Genomic DNA, 22,400 nt, shown 5'->3' with positions numbered 1-22,400 from the left:
GTTTCTCAGTGATGTGCTTTTCATTTTTCCAAGTATATTTTTTAAACTTTTATCTTTACTAGATAGTGATAGTGAAGGACATGCAGTCAAAGCAGAGACCTGCTGCTTTAGGGCATGTATGCTCCTGTGGTACATGGCAAAGCCATTCGTCGATCTGGGCCCTGTACTATTTGTGCTTATCGGGGTAACTTCCCTATCCTTCCCTTTAAGTAGGTTTATCCTATGAAATTAAATATTTATAGGATAGATGGTGGATAGATAGTTTACAGATATACCTCGTGACAGCCCCCGTTCCTCCCTCCCCTCGCTCTCTCTGAGACTCGAACAGTCAGCCCTGACCAAAGTGACACTGCACGCGATGCACACTCTCCTTAAAGGGAAGGATAAGGGAAGTGTACAACAATGTTGGTTAAGTCGACCCCCACCGCTAACACGCACAGTACATCACAATCTCTCCCTGTTTCAAGATGCGCTGGCTGCATCCTATAATACCAAATGCGCACAGTCATGTTCCTGGCTGTTATTCCTGTATTTAGCAGCTGTAACTGTTTCTTTTAGTTTGGATTATGTGTTTGTTCTCGTATTTTTCTTAAATTATACTTTGCTCCTCGTTTGTGAAATATGTGGATCTGCTGTCAGTTCACTTGTCCATGTCTGTGATTGGTCATATGCAGTAAACCCCGCCCCGTTTATGTGCACACGCTCAGATCTTGATGAGGCAAACCTGGGTTGACTTATCGAGTTGATAACCAGCTTCGTGTGGCCACTTAGCCTGACTGCGATAGTTAGGTTAAGTTCACACAGATATCGGAAAGACATCCTGGGTATGTTGAACTTGCTACGCAGTGCAGAGCCCTGGTCACTCCAAAGTGATGTGTTTTTAGACACCAGTGTAGAGTAATCAGACATTTACTGTGTATGACAAGTGTTGTGAGTGTGTTTATCAGGCTCTTCTTTGGGGGCCATCATCACACTTATCCCTCAAGACCACTTTCTTAAATAGGGATTTTTATGATCAATGTTTTGGAGAAAACTGAAAATGACTCAAGTGTTTCCTAGTGTTTGAGTAGCATACTAATCAGCAGCTCTTTATCGTGACTGAATCACAGTGGACTGCTGCAATAAGCCACCCACTGGCCAGCTGCTGCGTTTGGTTTCAATCCACTCTAATTCCTGGTCATTTTCCTCCTCTTTCCACGAGTGCACAAGCCAATGGACGGAAAATGTTAATTGTGCATTAAAGTGTACAGTGGATTCTAATTATTCTTCAGTGAAATATTCACCTTGAACATTCAAAATTCTTACGGGAAAATCAAGTAGCTATGGTGTGAGGTTAATTAGCCATATTAGCCATATGCAAAGCAGTCCATAATAACACATCCACACACAGTCATTAGCACTACACACATCCACCATCTGCACACACAATGTCTAAAACGTGAACAGGGTGTGAATTCTTCGAGTGTAAAGTGTGTGAAAGTGATCTCAATATAATGTGAGTGAGTGTTCACACTTGTTAATACTAAGAAGAGCTGAATGGAAGGATTAACATATTGAAAACCGTGTTGATGTGGCCGCTCTGCCAGTAGAAATACAAACAGGCTTTAAGTGTGGTTTGTCCTGAGGGTGGTGTTCAAAAAGTCATTGCATCATTAAAATCAAAGTGTATTTGAATTCCATTCCACGGTCAAGTACAGTACTTCAAACGGGTTTTTGATGGACACAAAAAATGTATGACATAACTGAAATTTCATAGCCTGTATTGAATGTATGCATTACGAAAGGCCCGGATCAGGATTTCTATCAAGTCAAAGTATTTATCATTTTATGCTTTTTAAGAGAGCTCATCATACAATCCTACAATCCCATTCTTTACACTGCAAATTGAATTAAAGCAACAACTGATTGAGAATTAAACTATAGTGAGATGCTATTAAGAGAATGATTTTTTTCCCCCAACACTGATATGAGTTATTAATGTGTTGATGTTTAAAATCAAGTTGATGTGTTTAGTTACTAGAACATCACTGCATGTTGTCTGAAGCTGTTCTAACTTAAAATAAAAGTTTGACTTCCACCTTACGAATGTGAGCTAACTTGGGTTCCATCATTGTACAGTTGAACCTCACTCTGAGGACTTGGTTCCCTGGTTATCATGAAAAACTGCGTCCAGTGACTTGTTTGTTCAATTATAACTTTACAGGGGTGATTTGATACAAGTCTTCATTCTGGTTAACTATGTTTTCACAGTCATAAGAAGAAACAACCCTGACTTGATGTAAAGACACACATCAGGTTTCTATAAGTTTGCCACAACATGCTGATGAGAGATAGTAGGTTTTTTTTCATTTAATTTTAAATGAATTATAAGTAGCATGAATTATTGTGATTGTATTACTGCAAATTATCATACTTATGTTTGCAATTCAAAAGGTTTAACAAAATAACTGGATATGAAGTAGAGAGAGAGAGTGTGTGTGTGTGTAGCGTTGTAGTAGAGTGGAGTATCAGGGCACAGTTCCACTGCAGTGATCTTTAAAGAGCCAGACAGCGTCACAGTGATTCAGACTCAGCAGCCACCAGGCAGCAGCAGCAATTTATAATTTTCGAGCTAAGACAAAGGATAGGAGAGGTTTAACAAAATACTTGGATATGAACTAGTGAGTGTGTGTGTGTGTGTGTGTGTGTGTGTGTGTGTGTGTGTGTGTGTGTGTGTGTGTGTGTGTGTGTGTGTGTGTGTGTGTGTGTGTAAAAGTGCAGACACTCTGAAAATTGCTCAAAGAATTTGCAGTTTCACTCAGATTTTCTTTGCATATTTCATTCCAATCTAAATTTAGATTCTGCCCACGTTCAGCAACATCATCACACACTGTACCAACTGAAAACAATGCAACCACTTTTCCAACAGAAGCAGATTGTATTACATATACCAGCAGATAAGTTTGGTGTTATGGTCATCACTTTTAATGACTTTGTTTTTAGAGTAGAAGGCTCTTACTATTCCTTGTGAAACAATCAGATGCAAACTTGCTACAGTAACCTGGAATACTTCATATAAATTTGGAGTAAGACCCCAAAAATCAAGTTGGAATAAATATATTTAGATGCTTGTAGATAATGTGGCAGCAGCTTAAACTATGATATAAGCTAATACAAAATAAATCAAGTTTCATGCTTTCATCATACAGATGCAAATATATACAATCCAATCACTTGTGGCATTTTTCAGTGCCACAAAAGAAGGAAGCCTGAAAACATTGCGAGTATATTTGCCCAGGAACAAGTCACTTAGGAATGTATGGGGCATGGAGCACAAAAAGGGCATTTAGCTTAAAAAAAACATTTTAAAACTCAAAACTACTCCTCACAATCACCACTAGTGCATCTTCTTAGTAAACTGCAAATGATCAACCACAGGACAGATTCAGGAAGCTCAGCGAGCTCATCAAATGGCCTCTTCTAGCCTTTGCTCACTACGTGGCATTGATTCCACACGATGTTGTCAATGCTTTTGTCAGACATGAACTGTCAGCAGAATCCAGTCGTTAACAACGAGAAAGAAAACTCATCCTGATATATTTGCTTTATTTTTGTTTGTTTTTTAATTTTTGTATGTTAGAAGCATCATCAACACGTCCACTCTTTTGCACTGAATCCTCCAGAAGATCTCCTGCTATTTTCTCACATGAGCTCATTAGGACATTATCTAGAGTTCTGACTACGGACAGAGGAACTCAGAAGAAAATCAGCTTCTCACTCAGACATTTGCGTTCTCACATACTCATGAGGTTATCCTTTTATTCTGCTCCATGTTGACATTACGAGCATCTACTGGATTGACATCCGGTGAAGGTCACTGAAACCAATTTGTGACTTTTACTTTGTGACATGAAGCATTATCCTGCCATTAGATGATGGTGGTGAACGTGGTCAGTAACAATACTCTAATAGACGGTGTCATTTAAACCATGATTGATTGGTATTAAGGCCCAAAGCGTGTGATGAAGACATTCTTCACACCATCACACCAGTAGCAGCATTCTAGACTGTTGGCATAAGGCAGGTTGGCTCCATGTATTCCTGCTGCAGATGACAAATTCTGACTGTAGCCAGTTACTCAGTTTGATGAAACGAAACAACCTTAGGAAGTGTCCCATGGTTCCAAACCTCTTCCATTTCACAGTATTTGAGGCCACTGTGCTCCTGGGAACACTCAGCACTTTAGAAATGGTTTTATACTCTTGTCCTGATCTGTGCCTCACCACTGTTTCATGGTTTTCCTCCACAGAGAGTTCCCTGGTTTCTGACCTGACAACAGTTTGAATTGTAGTACTTGTTTACACAGGTGTGCAGACTGTGCACCCTTTTTTTAAAACTATGTGCAGTCAATTCAGTGGGCCGCAGGTTGTCTCAAGTCAGGCTCTAAACATATCTTAAAGATAATAAAGCCAAGATGATGCACATTTTGAATTGCACTTGGAGAAACTCCAAATGCACTTCCTTCATTGTACTTTAGACGATGAGCTCAGACCCCAAAGTCAGTAAAACGTCCCAAAAAGATGACATAAGCTGGAGTACAGGACTTTTTCACATTTACTATTTAACAGTGAGTCATGAAAGCCTCTGTATTTTGTTCATCTAAACACAAAGTCCTGGTTGTTCCCTTCTTTGTCCTTCTGTCCTCCCCCTGATGACAGAAAGCTCCTACATAAGGAAGTAAAAATGTCAGCGCTACAAACATGAAATGACTCCTCACAACAGCTCTGGTGATGTAACTGATTTTAACACAGGCCCTGTTGGCAACCCATTCCATTTCCATTTTGTCGGAGCTCTGCATCCTTTTGATCTAAAAGGTCATGTGGGCTTCTCCTCAGCACAATGTTCACGTAAAACATGAGAGCAAACTTTTATTGGGTGAATACAGTCGCCATGCCCGGTTAAACATGTAAATATGATGAAATACCAGCAAGCAACTCTGCTAACAGGCACCTCGAGGACGGGAAAAGCTGATCTCTGCGTGTGCGAGTGAAAACGGTGTGCGCTGGTTTGAGTCACACAGTCAGAGCGTGATGGACAACAGAGAAGAGTCAAAGGAAAGAAATGGAATAATTGAATAGAAAAATGTGTGCATGTAATAAAAGTGATAATACCTCATATTAATAAATCATCACACCATGATTTCCATTCTATATTCTATATTTATTTGTTGCAGTAAGCTAAAGCTGTGGTTAATATTTATGTGAGAGTTACTGCTTATGAATGCTAAATAGGGCCCGTTTAAATGTGTTAAGCGAATATACTTTTTAACAAAGTAAATATTGATGCATTGCACCACATGATCCCGCATAAACATTTAATAATGACATAAAGCGGCTGAGCAGCAGCGGGGAGAGCATAGCAGGGAGCGAGAGTGAGACCGGGGGCTGGGAACAGGTGCAAATCCCAGAAAACCCAGAAGTCATCAATCTTCCACTGAGGTGGAACAAGGCGGGCTGCCCCAGTTGGAGCCACACAGCAACTCTCCACACAGCCAATGTATTACTCTCATTCATTTCCATCTACCACCAGCTCTTCCTTCACGATAGCAACAGCAATTCGACAGGAAATATGAATTTTGATTTATTTATTGATTCAAGGTCTATTTTTTTTTTTCACTTTAAGTTTTTTGCAGCCTTGAATCAAAATGGAATTTCACGCCTTCATTTTGCCCTCTCGCCATGAAAGTTCATTACAATCCAACGACATCATCCCTCCTGTAGTGTTTTGCCAGTTCAAAGGTCAGTTCATACATATGAAAACGAACGAGTTCACATTCATAGTTCATTTTAAAACATTTTGAACTAAGTTCACAGTTCCAAAAATGAACAAGTGCACGTTCATTTGTTCCTTTTTTTATTTATTTTTTTATTCTTGAGGGCACACGTCTGAATGGCTGCAAACCAGTCACCAATTTGATGACTGGTTTCGACCTTACTCAAAGGCTGCAGATCTCTCACAATGTAGTCCAGAACAAGTGTGTCTACTTGTTGTTACGCGAAGGCATCAGGTCTTTTACAAAATGCTGTGAGCTTCACTTTGGTGGATGAACCCCGATTGTTGCCACGTAGTCTTACCCTTCGTTAAAGATTTCTTGTGCTCATCATTAAGTCGCAGGTATTCCCCAAGACGCTCCCATGCCTCAACTTGATGTGTCCTTTCAAATTAGATGCAGATGTGGCTGACGCCTGGACTTGTTTTTTCAGACCCCTGGGGCACAATGTGCATAAAAACTTGTGTTTTTTTCCGTCTGGGTCTTGTTTGTCCATAAACCTGCTTCAAATGCTCAAACAAACTGGCTTCAGCAGTAGTAGCTGCGTCTGTATTGCTAGCACCGGCCATGCTGGGCCGTTTCTATGGCGACGTCATGCGGGGTGCTGTAAAACAGTGTCGTAGTTCACGTTTATCACTTGTAAACTGATTCATTCAAAAATATGAGCGTGTTCAATGAACGCATCCATGTACAACATGGCTCCTGTACATACATGATGACTTCCACTTCGTATCGAATGCCTCCTTGTTTCTTTAATTTCTTTTAGGACGTCTATACAACTTGAGTAAATTTCGTCTGAGCCACATTCACTTTTTAATTCTGGCCTACTCAGGAAAAGGGTTAGGGTTAGGGTCAAGCTATGACGTCTGAGAATGAATTACTCTCAACTGCTTTATGTACAAACCGAGCTGAGAATTCAGTGTCACACAGACTCTCTATTTGAGGATTGAATGTACAGTGACCTCAGCAGGGGAAAAGAAAGAGGGAAGAGAAAATACCTCATTTGACACAGCTCCAATAATATAATCGTAAAAATTTAAACAGCACAGTAGTTAACTTTGGCCTTGTCCACACATTTGGCCTTGTCCACACATCACTTGTCCACACATTGCCAAACAATTTTTTTCCCCTGTATTTGGCCCTTTGGTCCACAAACAAACAGCATTCACTAAAAGTCACTAAAACATTTTTCCAAACGCCTTCCAATGTGCAGATTCCAAACAAGTTTCTGTTGTGCACATGTAAAATGGAACATTTAAGCAACAATGACGTCACAGTTTACTTCTCACATGCCCACTTTGCTCTGCGTGATAGGAATCTGTCAGATACAACAACAATGGTGGCTATATACCGGTAGCCCATCTCCACGTTTGGATAGCATTGTTAGGTCTGACTACAAGTTTGCTGCTCAATGTATCATCATTGCATCACATTACTGGCATTCTCATATTACTTGGACCACAACGTTCTTCTCTGGTATTTTGTTTGTAGTTGTTTTTGTGTTGAGATTTTATAAAACGATAGTTGTGCAATGGAGATTTTTTTAAAACAGAGGAAAGATTTCAGCATTAAAATGCAGCATTGACTCATCACACTGTTTGATTGTTTGTAGCAAATAGGTTAAATCTACATCAGGGACACATCTTACATTGATTCCGATGCCCAAACTCAAGGCTTAGCTGTATTCTCAATGAAGCTCACAACATAATGATGATATTGTAGCTTTATTGTTTATCTACTGTATTATTATATATTGCAGTGCTGCTTGTTGCATGAAGTGTGAGTGCAAACACTGTTCATTTTACTGTATGTTTCTATCTGTAGGCTACTGCTGTTCCACAGTCAGGACCTACCACTGCTTTTGCATTAAAATGTGTTTTCTGTAAAGTCCATGCAGGAAGTGTTGAGTATCAGTTGTAGCTTAATGCAGCAAAATTTAAGTAATGCAAGCAAATTATCAGAACAGAACAGAAAAAGGACATACAAAATGAAATAAAATCCATCCTAATTCACAGAGCCCACTTCCATTCAGTAATGTCACAAAATAAACCTCATATATCTCCATTTCCTGTTGGATCAGACATTCATGGTCACCAGAGGAAAAATCCCACTGACATTACAGATCCCCCCCAAAACACATACACAAACACACCTCTACCACCAGCGAGAGGTTGACATTTTTCATTTGGAGTTAAAAGTTGGACATCTAATGCCACACAATTTGGAAGAGACATTCAAAATTTCATAAAATTAATAATCATGACAACGTTCCATCTTGCAGCATGATCTGATTAAAAATGCAAATCTGTCCAATACTTTATTTCGAGACCAAACACCTGCAAAACGAACGACTTTCCTCAGCTCGTGTCCTTTCTTTCTGTGTCAGCTGGAGGGCCGTGTCAGTGTCTGTGTTGGACCTGGCCCGCAGGCAGCAGGTGTTGACAGTGATTTTTAATAGTTGGAGCCGCACTAGCATCTAAGCAGACCCACATGACTTTGCCAACCAGTTTGCTGTTTGGCATGCTGCAGCTGAGCAGCTACTCAGCTGTTAAGCCTACAAACTGATACTAGCAGTGCATTTCCCCTAATAAATGTCTGGTGGCTCCTCCAACAAGCTACGCTGCAGGACGAGATGTTTTCACAGGGCAGCTTGTGTTAGTTGCTGTTCAAGGTTTCTGACTATTGTGCAGCCAACTACTTTATATTTAATGTGACTGTCTCCTGTGCCTGTGATAGAAACCGACATCATGCCTAACACTGACATTACTCCTTATACAAGATTTGATGGCTGTATCAAACTATGGTCTTTATCTATGTTGACAGACACCAGTTTAGATATAAATAAAGGGGGATGCAATCATGAAAGCAAAAACTTTAAATATGACTTTCTACCTTTTTGATTTGAGATATGTTCATGAGAATGAGAAGAATCCACATGAGAAGAATATAATGAACTGTTGTTGATGCAGAGGTTTAAAAAAGGACCCACTTGTTCCAGTGTTATCGCTCCATCAAATCATGCTTCTTCTCATACCTCCAACACTTTGTTCAGATTCAAGGGTTCTGAGATGCAGTGAGGAATGTCTCACTGATTTGTCCAGCTGACAGGCTGAAATGTGAGGATTCAAATTTCAACCATGTTGTGTTGCTCCTGGCCTTGACAAACTTGCTGTTTGGCTATTAACATCAAATTGTGTGCAGAAGCATGTGGCGGAATCATGCAGGAGATTCACTTAGTAGAGTGGAGGAAGAAAAACAGCATTTCCCGACACAACATCCACATTAACATCCAGATCAATATTAATAAGGTGTCACATCTCAATGGACCAACTAGCTCGAGACATTTCAAGTGATATTCAAACAACATATGAAGCATTGTGATTTAACAGTGTGATAATGCTGTGATCTGAAGTAAGACCCAGAGGATAGATCCCATAGGGTTCCACTTGAATGTTGTTAACTCAGGTATCCGTACAAGGAATTCTTTGATTAGTGCTATTGGCAGCTAGCAATGAAAGGACGTGTCCACTGTGGTAACGTTGATAAAGATTAGGTCTAGAAATAGATTGGTTTTGACGTTAATGTTGTAATGTGCAACATATAAAGGCATTTAATGCTTTTAGTCCAATCAGAGTGTAACAAGATCAGCACTAATACAGTACTGATGTAGTAGATTAGCTGAGTTTTTCCTTGATAATAAAAAAAATTATAAAAATATTTGACTGACTGAATTTTTTTTAATTAATTTTTCTGTCACACATACGTCATGCTATCAATCATTTTTTAATGTTTTCATGTGGTTTGTGGTCTATAAAACATACTCTAATCCACAACATGTCAGATATTTTTAAATAAACACTAGATGTTAACTGATCAAAAGACTCATTGTAAAAACATGTTGCTTCATTGTGAAGGAGACAGAATGAGTTGAGGGACTTTGAGGCTTGGAGACAGTGTTCTTTGAGTGGGATGTTCGCTAAGATGCAGCCCATCTCTCTATGCCAGGCTTACTATTTCCCACGAGATGTCCCAGTGGTTCTCTGTAGCCACAGCTGAAGCTCCAGTCAACCAGCTGAGCTTCAGGAGATAACTAGTGATTTGTGATTCAAGTGTTTCCTCAGACAGAGCCTGCTCCTCCCGGGAGGCTGGCAATGCTGCTGAGGGTGAGCAAAACACAACGGTAGGTCACACCGTGTTATTATTAGTGATGCTGAATTGTCTTAGTCTGCCATAATTAATTCCATTGTTTAAAATCACTTCTGCTGCTGTGGGTAAGCACTGCCGAATTAGCTGCAACATCACTGCTGTTCACGTCGAGCGCGTCCTCCCGGGCATGAATTCAGAATCTTTACATTTAAACGTGTGTAGTGTGGACACTAACAGTGTGTTACAATATATTGCTGTTACATTGAGGGTGAGCAGTATCTACTTCTCCTCAGTATTTGTTTCTCCCTCTATTAAAAAGGTCATTGGCATCATTCGGGTCATGTTTACACCTTCTTCCAAGATTGAATACATTCATGTTATCCGATGCCTTATGTATACAATGATGAACCGAACCACATTTATGCTTTAAAATTTGCAAAAAGGAATTTTATTTCTGGTCCTTGCAACAACGGTACATGGTCTGTATTTATTTTGCACTTTTCTACTCTTGATTAACACTCAAAGCTCTTTACATTACAGTTTTACATTACAGCCATTCACTCATTCACAAACACTTTGATACAGTGCATCCATGTGTGTTAGATATCTTGCCCAAGTACACTTTGGCATGCGGAATGGGGGAGACAGGGATTGAACCGCCGACTTTCTGGTTAGTGGACGACCCGCTCTAACTCCTGAGCTACAACTCATCAGGTAGCAACAGCAGTAGCAGTAGCAGATCAAAACCAGGGCTCCTTCCTTTTCTTTGTTGCCTTTAAATGTGATTTATGCATTGCAGGTTTCTAAATATGCCTCAGAAAGCAGCAGCTAAAATTGTTATTTCTGCTTGCTATGCATCCATTGCAGATGGAGATTTGCTTATGTGGCCTGTGGGCGTAGCCGTAACGTTGCTGACTCTTGGCAAAGAGTCTCTCACGTATACGACACAGATTTTGTGGAAATGAATGAATGAGACGAAATGATGGAAAGAGGTGGTTAAATAATCAGACCTTTGGTATTACAGTATCAGACTCACACAGCCAACAAAAACAACCTTTAGTGCAGATACGTAAGTCTTTGCTTCCTTAATTCCAGTGATGAGGACTCTTACAGACCATAATGTTCTTTGAATTATGTGTAGACATATTGTGTTTGTCCATTTCCAGCTCCATAAAGAAATTGTTTTTTAACCCAGTTTGGTGTGGAATATGGCCTGAACCATCCTGCACCTTTGGGATGAGCTGGAACAGCTCTATTGGTCAACACAGTAATTCCACTAGACGGAAAAATCCCAACAATCCCAATCCATTTACGCGCCATCAGGTTTGCTGCAAACCAGACCCTCTCCTGGTTACTGTTTGCTTTTCAAGACCTCCAGTCCCTTTTTACTGATTCCATCTCTAACCTTAGGAAACACAAGTGTATGTGTTTCACAAGAGTACTAAGCTGTTCCTACTCTGGTCTGATCTTATATATAATATAAATAGTAAAATCAACATTCGGAAACTAAATATACCAACTTAAAATAACAGCTTCAAAATAATTTTGACGATACACTGACAGTGTTTATCTCTAATATTCAGCACGTAAACTTAAAATATAAATAATTCAAGTTAATTTGAGTTTGGTGTATTTGTTACATTTACAGTATTTGTGCTTCTGTAAGCCAGGGATCATGAAGAATATTCACTATATGGCCATGCGTCAGTTCAGTGAGTGGGTCTACGCAGCTCAGTCAAATGATTGATAGTTTGTATACATGCAAACTGCCTAACTCTTGTGACTCTGGGCGCAACAGAATGAAGTACCAGTTGTGACTGCAGGCCGACGCTATATAAAATGTATGTAGTGTTGCTTTAAGAATTTGTGTATAAACACGTGGTTCCATACTACTCACAGTGAACAGATTGCTCAATAACAAAAAGATTCTAATGAGATTCTTATACAGGAACAGCTTGTGTTTTTCCGCAGAGAAAATCCATTCTACAGTCCACTACACTACACCTCACTACATCATCCACACTGGGTGATGGAGAGATCCTGCATGCTCATGTTGCTGCCACCACCTCCAAACCACTGGCATCTACCACAGTGACATCCAATGCATCACTACAGACAGCCCCAGCCGTGAGTGTGTGTTGGCTTAGGTTTAAAGATCCAAGTGTATTCATCACCTTAGAAAAAGTAGTTTGACAAACAAATCCCAACACAAGCCTCCTTCCTGACTAGTAGTAAAAGACGTGATGGGTAAAAGATTACTGCTACTGCTCAGGTCATATGTCAACAGATCTCCATGGCAACTGAGAGAATTTCATTTGTCGAACAGTGCGTGAAAAACGCTGTGAAAAAAAAATTGTAAATTATCTTTACTTTGTCAGAGTAAGGGAGAGTGGAGTGCCCTTTGCCCATTGCTGCTGTCAGTAAGGCCCAGTGTTAAAGGTTAAATCCACTTTCCACCGACATTACACACATGCCCACATGTGTCTCAAACCTACAACAAACACATTGGTAAAGAAAATTCAGTACACTGGTAAAACTGCCTGTTGAGTATAAGCATTCAGAGAAACGGCATCTCTTCATATTCAAGAAGCTGAAGCCAGCAAACGTTTAGCACTGCTGCTTGATAAACATGTTATCAATTGCTACAGATGTGGACAGTTGACTGTTTATTGATTAATCATATATAAGCTCCAATCAAAATCTGACTTTGTTGTATTTGAGGAGTTTTTATAGCTCTGGCTGTGTTAATGTTTTTCATTATAGCTGCTAACTGAATGTTTCTATATAAAATCTTTGAACAATCAATTTGAACTCGTTTGCATTTAAGAAAATAAAGAAATGCTCATCTCAGCACAATGCACAGTGGAATTTAATAAAGTAAAGACAAGGGATTTCACTTGGAGAGAATAAAGACAAGAGGTGAGTTTATTCATTAGAGATTTGTGACTTCTCCAGGTCTTCTATTTTAGATTTAGGGGTTGTAGTGGAGCTTTGAAACACTCACACTGTTATCTACTGATGTGGTAGCCCAACTGTCTCCTCCAAAGACAATGAGTAATGAGGTGTTTTCATTTCATTTGCTTTGTGTGCTTGTGCAATAAAGATTTTCTTTTTTTACTTTAAATGTCACAGACGAGTGTAAAGTGACATAAGTGGAGCACACCCTGGGACATTCCAATCTTTGTAGTTTGATATTTGAAGATCTGAGGAAAATTTAAAAGCCTAAAACATGCACATATTTGATGTGCTGCACAAATAAAAGTTTTTTTTTATAGTATAAATGGAAAGAGAACCATCACCAGGCTGCAGTTCCTCTCAGCTAAGCAAAACATTTTAGCATCTATTAGCTCATTCTTTTGGCCACTGTGCACAACCTAAAGCCAAAGCTGAGTCAAGCAAAGCAATAAGCTGGTGATGTTGGTGGTACATTTAGGCTACGTCCACACTAATAAGATTTTGTTTTAAAACACATAATATTTGCTCCATTAACACCTGGGGTCCCAGGATTTCAGAGCCCATAAAACAGACTTTTGGAAACTACTGCCGGCAACATTTTAAAGTTTAGAGGTTTTGGAAGCAATACCGCAAACACCAGCATTTGCTTCCTAGGTTTTATCAATTTATCAAGCTTCTCTTACATGAGCAATGGTATTAGCCTCTCCTAGCATTGGGTTAGCGTTTGAGGTTACCAGTAAATGCAACATGGATAACACATTACAAGCATTGCTGACAGGTAATCTGCAACAATATCTGTGGGTTTTCCCAGTTTTCCAAAATGGCCACTTGATATGAGCTTTGTGACCTGATTATTTCTTATACAACGCTAAAATGCTTCTCTGGACAGACACAGGTTTTATTTTAAAACACCACTTTACAAGGAATGTGTATCAGTGTGGACATAGTCTTAGCAGAGGTGATTCCTCAGAAGTCCAAATCAGAGCAGAAAGTAGAGTAGTAAATGTAACTAAGTGAACAGTACCAGAACTCCAATTGAATGCTAATGTTGCTCGCTGTCTGCCTGTGACATGCCAACTTCATAAGGTGATGAAGTTTTGTTTATAGCTTTTTGAACTTTTCCCAAGTGGCACAAAATAATTAGTTTCCGAGGCTGTAAAAAGCAATAAACACATCTGAATCATGTGCAAATAATAACAATGAAAACTGAACGTTGATGAAACAAAGTCACATGACTAAAAAAACATTAAATAACACCTAATTGTGTATGAATAATTCTATTCTTATAGAATATAATTCGACAGAAGCTTAAAGATTCACTGCAGGGGAACCTTTCTGGCGCTCCAAGTTGGCAGGAGCATGTGGGTGTGTTACAAACTACAATTCCTAGTGTCATAATCTATAAGTGTTGAGGAAAATGTTTATTTGCACCACAAGTCACATGGAGATACAAAACATCTGAATAAACAACTATCTTGAAATTTGGTAGAATATAGTAAACTCACAGAAAGGTCCGAGCGAATCGTACAGTGTTGCCAGATGTACAGTAATTATCGTATTTGTACGATAATTATGCCTCTTTACGATGTACAATCAATAATGCATCATGTACGATAATTTGATAATTTTGTGACACTTAGTATTATCAGTTGTAATCTGGATAGCAAAATTTTGTGTTTATGCATCTCCTCAAGTGAGGTCTTTCCAGCAAATCACGCATGTAGTGATGATGAAGGTGAATATGGACCCCTACGTCTGTATTTATGCATCTCTTTTCACGTGACGTCTTTTCAGCCAATCACGTGACCATGATTGGTCCTTCTTGTGTTATGTTGAGCCTTGTGCCTTAAAGAGGATAGTTTCTTTACACTATATTGCTTTGGAATCTAAACAGAGTTTCGAAAAATCGGAATTGAGCATCCTATCCATACTCCGGTTGTGTACGATAATTTTGAGCTTCTACAATATTTCAAAATTTCCCATTGGGCAATGCTGATCATAGATGATGATACTGAATAAAAGCATAAACTCAGAATGGCAAAGAAAATATGAACCTTTGTCCAGGCCTTTCTTTGTCTCAAGGTTTTCCCACAGTATTTCTTGTTCTTAGTTAAATGAAGGGGTTTTAAACCAGTCACCATCTTAATCATTAAACTTTGTTATGTCAACCAATGTATTTACAGGCTGACACGTATTTGTTCAACTCACTTCCATCCCTTTCTCACCACTGATTTATATCCATAAAGACAGACTCCACTCCACTGCGTCACATCCGATAAATCCCTGTGCAAAACAGTGCACGCAGAAATTAATCTCCTCTTAGAGACAGCGGGATTCTAACAGTCACTATGTTTTCGAGGATAACGTTCCTCACGTGTTAGGTGAGTCATTGTAAAACATGACGATGATGTGATAAGCTTTACACCCTCATCTTGTTTTCCCAAGTAAGTCAAGAGATAATGGGACAATGTAAATTTATTGTGAAGTAAAAAAGAAAAAGTTCCCTACATTTCTGTTGAGAGATTTGAATGTCGTCACTGTAAAATATAGAAGCGTTTATTGATGAAAGAGTGCAAATATGTTAATGAACTATAGTATACACGTAACGATGAACGTCACGACTGCAGTCAGGTTGTAACAGACCAACACTCATGGTTTAAAATGTATTTTAAAACCAAGCAAAAAGTGCAACATTAGATTTCTATGAGCATCCCGTTTGTGTCAGTTCACCAAGCAAACAGCTACATTAGATTCTTCAGGAACGTCTCTCAACTGTCATCAAGCTTCATATCAGCAAATCATGAAGTGATCAAAGGGCTCAAACCACACGCGTGTGCTTCCCCAGGAAAGTGAACAGTCTTTCCCTGTTTAGGAATGCGCAACATGTCCTGATTGCAGCTCCTCTTCTGTAGCTGTCACTTCTTTAATTGATTTAAGAGAATCACCCCCCACCACCACCGCCAACCTACCCCCAAACCCCCCCCGGCTTACTGTCCCACCTCTCTCGTTTAACGCTTGAGAAAACACCTCAGCAACGCCTGAAATAAACCAGCACTAAGTATCACAGAGACTTGGTTTGAACTGATGAGGAGTAACATTTGCTCATTAATAAGCAGTGTTAGGAGTGGGGGAAAAAAAGCAGAGCAGTTACCTCACACAAGCCTCTCAGTGTCCCCCCCCTCCTGAGCTGCTGCTGCTGAGTAGAGTAAGTCCAAATATCTCACGTGAACTCTCTCTGTGGTGATTTCTCGCTGCCTCTGTTAGTTCACCCTGTTGAACTGAAACCACGCTCTAGCTGCCTTTTTCCCTTTTCCTTACTCTTCTCCTCTCAGTGTATCCTCTCAGCTCTGTCTCTCTGTCCCTCTAAGTCCCTCCCTCCCTCAGCCTCTTTCCCTCTCACACATCCCTTGACCCCCTTCTCTCTCTCTCTCTCTCTCTCTCTCTCTCTCTCTCTCTCTCTCCAGATTCGCGGTCCCGACATTCACTCTCCAGGTTTTTCCTCTCACAATTGGATTTGTTTTTACTGGCAGAACCATTATTGCGTATTCTGGCGCCAAAGCAGCTTGTACAGTGATTTCAATTTAGAACATTAAAAAGAAAATTGTTTTACTTAATACAGATGAACACACTTGTTTGTATTCTTTTTTAGGGTGAGGTGAAAAGATTGATCTCCCACCATGCCTTCTGGAAATAGTTTATAGAATATACAGACAATTTGAAACAGCTCATTTTTGAAGGAAACATAATTGCAGATAAAATTTTCTTTTAATGATGATATTGATCGTGTCAGTAAAATTACAATTGGGATGGAAATCGTCCTGACCAAATTTTGGGGAATACCGAGTTAAAAAGAAACCAATACGAAAAGTTTGGAATTAGTTTCATGAAAGTCAATGGTCTGAATGAAATCGACATGAAAACAATATACAGCTTGTATGTGTGAGCACGCTTGTGAGCTAAAATATTTAAAAACAAACATAGCCCCCAATAAAGTTGCAGTATAGGGAACATTTGCAAAAATAGCTTTTTGCCATACTTGCTAAAACTGTCACGATGACCTGAAAATTGTAATTGAATCAGGTAATATTAGAAAAATCTTGCTCCTTTGGCTCCACCTACAGCTCGTGATGCAAGCTGCAGTTTCAAAACCACCAATCAGAGCCAGGGGGAGTGTCTGTCTGTGTCAATCACTGCATGGTCAGGCTGACTTGTTTTATTAGCTTGTTTTCGATTATGGCTGTTAATGGTTATTGTCATGTTTATAACATTTGAAAAGTTGCTGAAAATGTTGTTGGGAAAAGCCCAAGCCTTGTTTTTTTCTGGTTGCTGCGGATGCAGATCCTGCGTTTGCCCCTCATCCAGCTCTGTATTACTGTGAGGGACTTTTGAGACAATTCTGCAGCTCAGCGTTCTCTCCTCTTTATTTTTGACATCCTCACAACTGCAGCTTTAATGTGTCCTTTTTAACATGATGAGGAACCAAAATGATATGTTCCCAATATGTTTTTGAGGGAGCAAATGAAAAACATTGCTCAAGGGACTATAGGGGGAACCCTCCTTGGCTGTGTGATTACATTACATTCGACCTGTAAAGGTCAGATGGACGATTATGAGTTTATTCAGCTGTGATCTAACCATAGTGCTTTTGTTGCCTCAACAGGTGAGACTCTGGATGCAAAACTGGTCTTTGTCAACTCTGAACAGCTGCGAATGACTACCGCCACCTCCTGGTGACTCTGCTGCTGATAAAAACACATTTTTATTTATTAATTTATTCATGTAATTTTTTCTGGATAAAAGTTGCTCTAGGCTGAAATCAGAGACAAAGCTGACTTTTTCTCTCCATAGTTGCGAACTGTTTGCTCATTGAACTGTTGGGTTTCCCTATAGTGTTGTCAGTTCTCGACCTTACTGTTATGGAAGTTTTCTGGAAGCTGGTGAGAGGAGAACTCAGGCAGCAGCTGATGTCTTATGCAGAAGATTTTAATGTAGACTTGATGCATCAAGGAGACCAGAAGGTGGAACAATATACAAACGCTAACAGAGTAACATGAGTAATTGTCACCCCCAGGTCTGAAGATGTCTCCCACAGCATCCCAGTATATCTTCCTCTACTTGCATCACCCATTCTAACAGCACATCCATGAATGGCTAGAATTGCTGTCACTCTCTATGTTACATGTAGGTGTTTTCATCTTATTGGATAGTTAAGCCTAAAGTATGCATTCAGAAATCACATTGTGTCCTTACGTCTTACCACTGGTGAAAGAAAATGTTGGAAGAGGAAAGTTTAAAGTATACGTGGCATGGAATCCAAGAAAAGGTATAGTCACTCAAAAACAAACAACGATAAAATACAAACAACTGTCTTGTCACTCTAGTAAGCAACCACTGGAGGGCGCTTTACTCGTCACCAATATCAAAGAAGAGTTCACACACTGTACCCAAAAGGTGATTTTATCAATTACAGCGCTAAATTCATTCCCTTTGCATTAATCCGACCATATCTGAACATATGCAAGCAATCTGCAAAGCCACAACAACACTTTTGACCCTGATTTTGTATTTCCCCTTTCCTCACTCCGGTCAGTGTTTTTTTCTCATGTGAGCACAGTTATTTGAACTCATTTGATAAGATTAACAGACTAATTTAAGTCTTCAAATGTGAATGAAGTAAGTATATGTATTTGCAAGCTAGTCTGCTGATTGGCCAGTTATTTAAGGTTGTAAATTAAGTAACAGTTTCTGTGTCTCATTAATGGTTAAATGTCACTTTTCTTACATTAATGATGTTGAACATTGTAGCCAAATTTTAATAGAAATAAGCAGAGCAGAGCAAGGCACCAGTTAAAAAAAAAAAAGTCAAGTACTCAAACCTCAAGGTTGAGTTTATTACTTTGCAAGTAAACAAAGAATAAACAATAAAACAAAGTCTTAACTATTAACTATTAAAAACTGCAGACACCCTTGAGTGTACTTCACTCTCATGCACACAGCCGGGGCAGCTGTGGCTGAGGGGAAGAGCGGTCGTCCTCCAACCTGAAGGTTGGCAGTTCAATCCCCAATCTTCCCCATCTGCATGCCGAAGTGTCCTTGGGAATTGCCCCTCATAGAACAAAAAGAAGTGCTGCTAATAGATGCACTGTATGAATGTGTGTGTGAATGGGTGACAGTAAAACTGTACTGTAAAGTGCTTTGAGTGGTCACCATGACTAGAAAAGCGCCATATAAATAAAAAAACATTTACCATTTACATATGTTTGAGCTTATTCAGACAAAGGCATTTACATCAATAAAGGAGGATAATTATTTCAGCACTTAGCACACCTGCTGAGTGCCACTTCAATAGCGTGGACACTATGCACACAGGCTTTTCATTGCCGAGTATTTAAAGAAGGAAAGAGTGGACCTCCAGGAGCTCTTTAGAAAAGACTGACTGCCTCCTCAGCAGGACAGCTAACCATTAGCTTACTCCCATTAGCTCAGTAAGAAAGTGTCAGGAGCATCACAGCCTATGACACAGTCTATGACTCATATAAGCAACAGCTAAGACAATGATATATTGACTGATTGACAAGTTTACAGCCTATGTAAGTCTAATTTAAATATGGTAAAAACTAAGACAATTTAACGTTATACATATATTTGTATGGACAATCCTGGTTATCTGGTTAGCGGTCATTTTCATACTGCTGTTAAATTCAATAATTTTTTACTCACCATTGTGCCGATGGAGGAGTGAGTGAAGTGTCCACAAGACATTTTAGGAGTTTCAGGGGTAAACAGCGATTCTTTAAAAAGAAAAAAACTACAGAAAGAAAACCTAACATGCCTCCATACTGCTCCTGTGGTGTCATCCAAGTGTCTGTAACCCCCAATATTCTAGAAGTAGTAATGCTAGCACTTGGCCTTGGGCCAGAGACAGTGTGTGCGTGCAAATGTGAATGCGGCTCCAGAGAAGGATAGCAGAGGATATTTAGGCTTAAAACAATAGTTGAAATGACGCCGTTTCGAATTTGAATGTCGGGGCTTCCGTACACTTGGATGTCACCACACGAGCAGTATAGAGGCATTTTATGTTGTTTTTTTTGCTTTTTTACGTTTGAAGACGTGGTCCCCAGTTGCTTCAATTGTATTGGATTTTAACCATCCCTCCATCGGCATAGTGGTGAGTGAATCATTTGTTAAATTTTATTTTCCGGTGAACTATCCCTTTAATGTACAACTTTGTCATCAGTCTGTCAAGAGTAGCTTGAGGTAGAGGTAGCTTTATTTTATTTTTAACCATGTTTATTTTTAACCATGTTAACCATGTTCTTATATATATATATATAATGTATTCTCACTGTGTTGTCACAAACATATATTTTTCTCTTCCACTGGCAGAGTCTCTGCCTTTGCCTCTTCTCTTTTTTTCATTTTATCTTATTCCCTTGTTCCATTCGTCTCCTCTACCTCCCCCACTCTCCCCCACAGTCATCCCTCCCAGTAAAGATGGTTCAGAGTTGTTGACAGAGTATCAGTCGGGAACGTTCCAAGCAAACAGTTTGTTTCTCTGCTGGCTGTTTCTGCTGTATTGTAGCTGAGACGATATCCGAGTGCATCTCCCCCGAGCTCCTCAAGCAGGGCTCTCTCCCAGCACTTAATCACACACACACACACACACACACACACACACACACACACACACACACACATACACACAGAGTCTTCCAAGCATGCCTGTTATGACAGCCAACTGTGACTCTTGCATGAATATAAGCACAAACACAGGGTGACTTCACGCGCAAGTTTGGTTTTGTGTGGAAAAAAAAGAATGAAAGAAAACAATGGCATGTATGTACACAAACAAATTTAGGCACACACACACTGTTAAACTTTCAAGTTTGAAGAGGAACAATGTAGAAATCTTTTACACACACACACACACACACACACACACACACACACACACTGAAACGTACTTTCTGACCAGACCTGCATTAATGACCAAACACGCAGCAGGTGAACAGACCTAACCCGCCCCCCACCACCTGCACCAAAAGCACAAACACGAAGACTAAATTGTGGATTAGCATCACCCTCCCTCCCCCGTCTTAAAGCTTGACGCTGCAGGGGTCTCTGCTGCTGCAAAGACCCTCATCCGACTTCTATCTTAACCAATTAAAGACTTAACGTGTGATGAGATGCAGTGTTGGTGAATCCATCTGTGTTTACCCGGAAACCTGTCACTTTCAGAAATGTGCACGTGTCGTGGCAAATCACATGCAATCTCGGGAATTGACAGTGCGCAGCTCGGTCTCCCTGGCTGAGTGGTTTGACAGATGATCAGAGATGTTTTGTATGTGTCTTTAATCTAACGACTAATCAGGAAAGCTGCAGCTCTTGCATTTTTGATAGAGCCTTGGTGGATGAATGTCCCTCACTGCTGACTGACCTATATACAAACACTCTAACTTCTCTTGTATTGCTCCTGCTATTTCTCTGGCTTTAATCTCACTGATGGACCATCCTGGTGTCCCTGCCTGCCTCACCTCTACATTGTCTGGCTTTTATCTTGCTCACTCTGTGCTTTTAGATATGAAGAAGAGTTAAAAAACAACTGGTGAAAAGGACAAATATACATTTGAAGTGGAAATATTGATCTCAAGAGCCTCTCAAAATGGATGATCCTGTGATTGCAGAGTTATTATAGGGCTTGAAATGATGTTCGATTGCTCCAATGGTTGCATTTATATACACACAATACAATATAAGAACACTGCATATCAAGTTATATTGCTGCGAATACTGTAGTGAGTAGTGGGTAGTGGGTTTAAACAATTTTTAAACCCAAACATTTAACACATCAAAATATATTGTAAGAAGTGTACACACAATTTTGTATGTACACCTCTTACAATATATTTTGATACCCTGCAGTACTTAATAACATCCAGCTTATAAATACTCTTTGTTGCAGTCTATCACTTCTTGTTTCGCGAAATTCTCCCTTTCAAAAGGATTCTTGCATGTGCTGCTCCTTTGAGGACAGTCCACAGATATTGGATGATGTTGAGGTTGGGGAACTGTCGGGGCCATCGCAGAACCTTCAGCTTGTGCCTCAGTCCATTTGGTTTTTTGAGGCGTGTTAAGGATGATAATCTGTTACTCTTGCAACTGCTGTAGGGTTAGGGTTAACCCTCTTTTCATCTTCAGCTTTTTCACACACATCTCGGTGATGTTTCTGTGGCAACACAAGTCCAAAGCATTATCAATCCATGCCTGATCACTTTCAGAAGCTTTGAAAAATCTTTTTTTCTCCAAACTAACTTTGCTCATTGAGGCCAAAATGTTCTATTTTAACTTCATGATTCCACAGGCTATTCCACCATCCATCAGGTTTGTTTCAAAGTGCCTTTGCAAACTTCTGATCCTGAATGTTGTGATGGACTTACTTCTGATGAGTGTCCCGTCCATCCATTATCTATACTGCTTATTCTATCAAGGT

The 22,400-nt window shown here is 39.7% G+C and overlaps 1 protein-coding gene across 3 annotated transcripts in view; it reads right to left on the bottom strand.

Moving 5' to 3' along the window:
* Positions 1–16,276, bottom strand: part of LOC118118417 (cadherin-12) — an 81,469-nt gene extending 65,193 nt beyond the window's left edge. For all 3 annotated transcript variants that reach the window (XM_035171626.2, XM_035171625.2, XM_035171627.2), the window contains exon 1: positions 16,062–16,276. The gene's annotated coding sequence lies outside the window, so the exon portion shown is untranslated. The remainder of the gene's footprint in view (positions 1–16,061) is intronic.
* Between the last annotated feature and the right edge of the window lie 6,124 nt (positions 16,277–22,400).

This window comes from Hippoglossus stenolepis, chromosome 11 (genome assembly GCF_022539355.2).
Source record: "Hippoglossus stenolepis isolate QCI-W04-F060 chromosome 11, HSTE1.2, whole genome shotgun sequence".
Lineage (NCBI taxonomy): Eukaryota > Metazoa > Chordata > Actinopteri > Pleuronectiformes > Pleuronectidae > Hippoglossus > Hippoglossus stenolepis.
The sequence above is the reverse complement of the archived record's forward strand: the minus strand, read 5'-3'. Positions and strand labels throughout refer to the sequence as shown.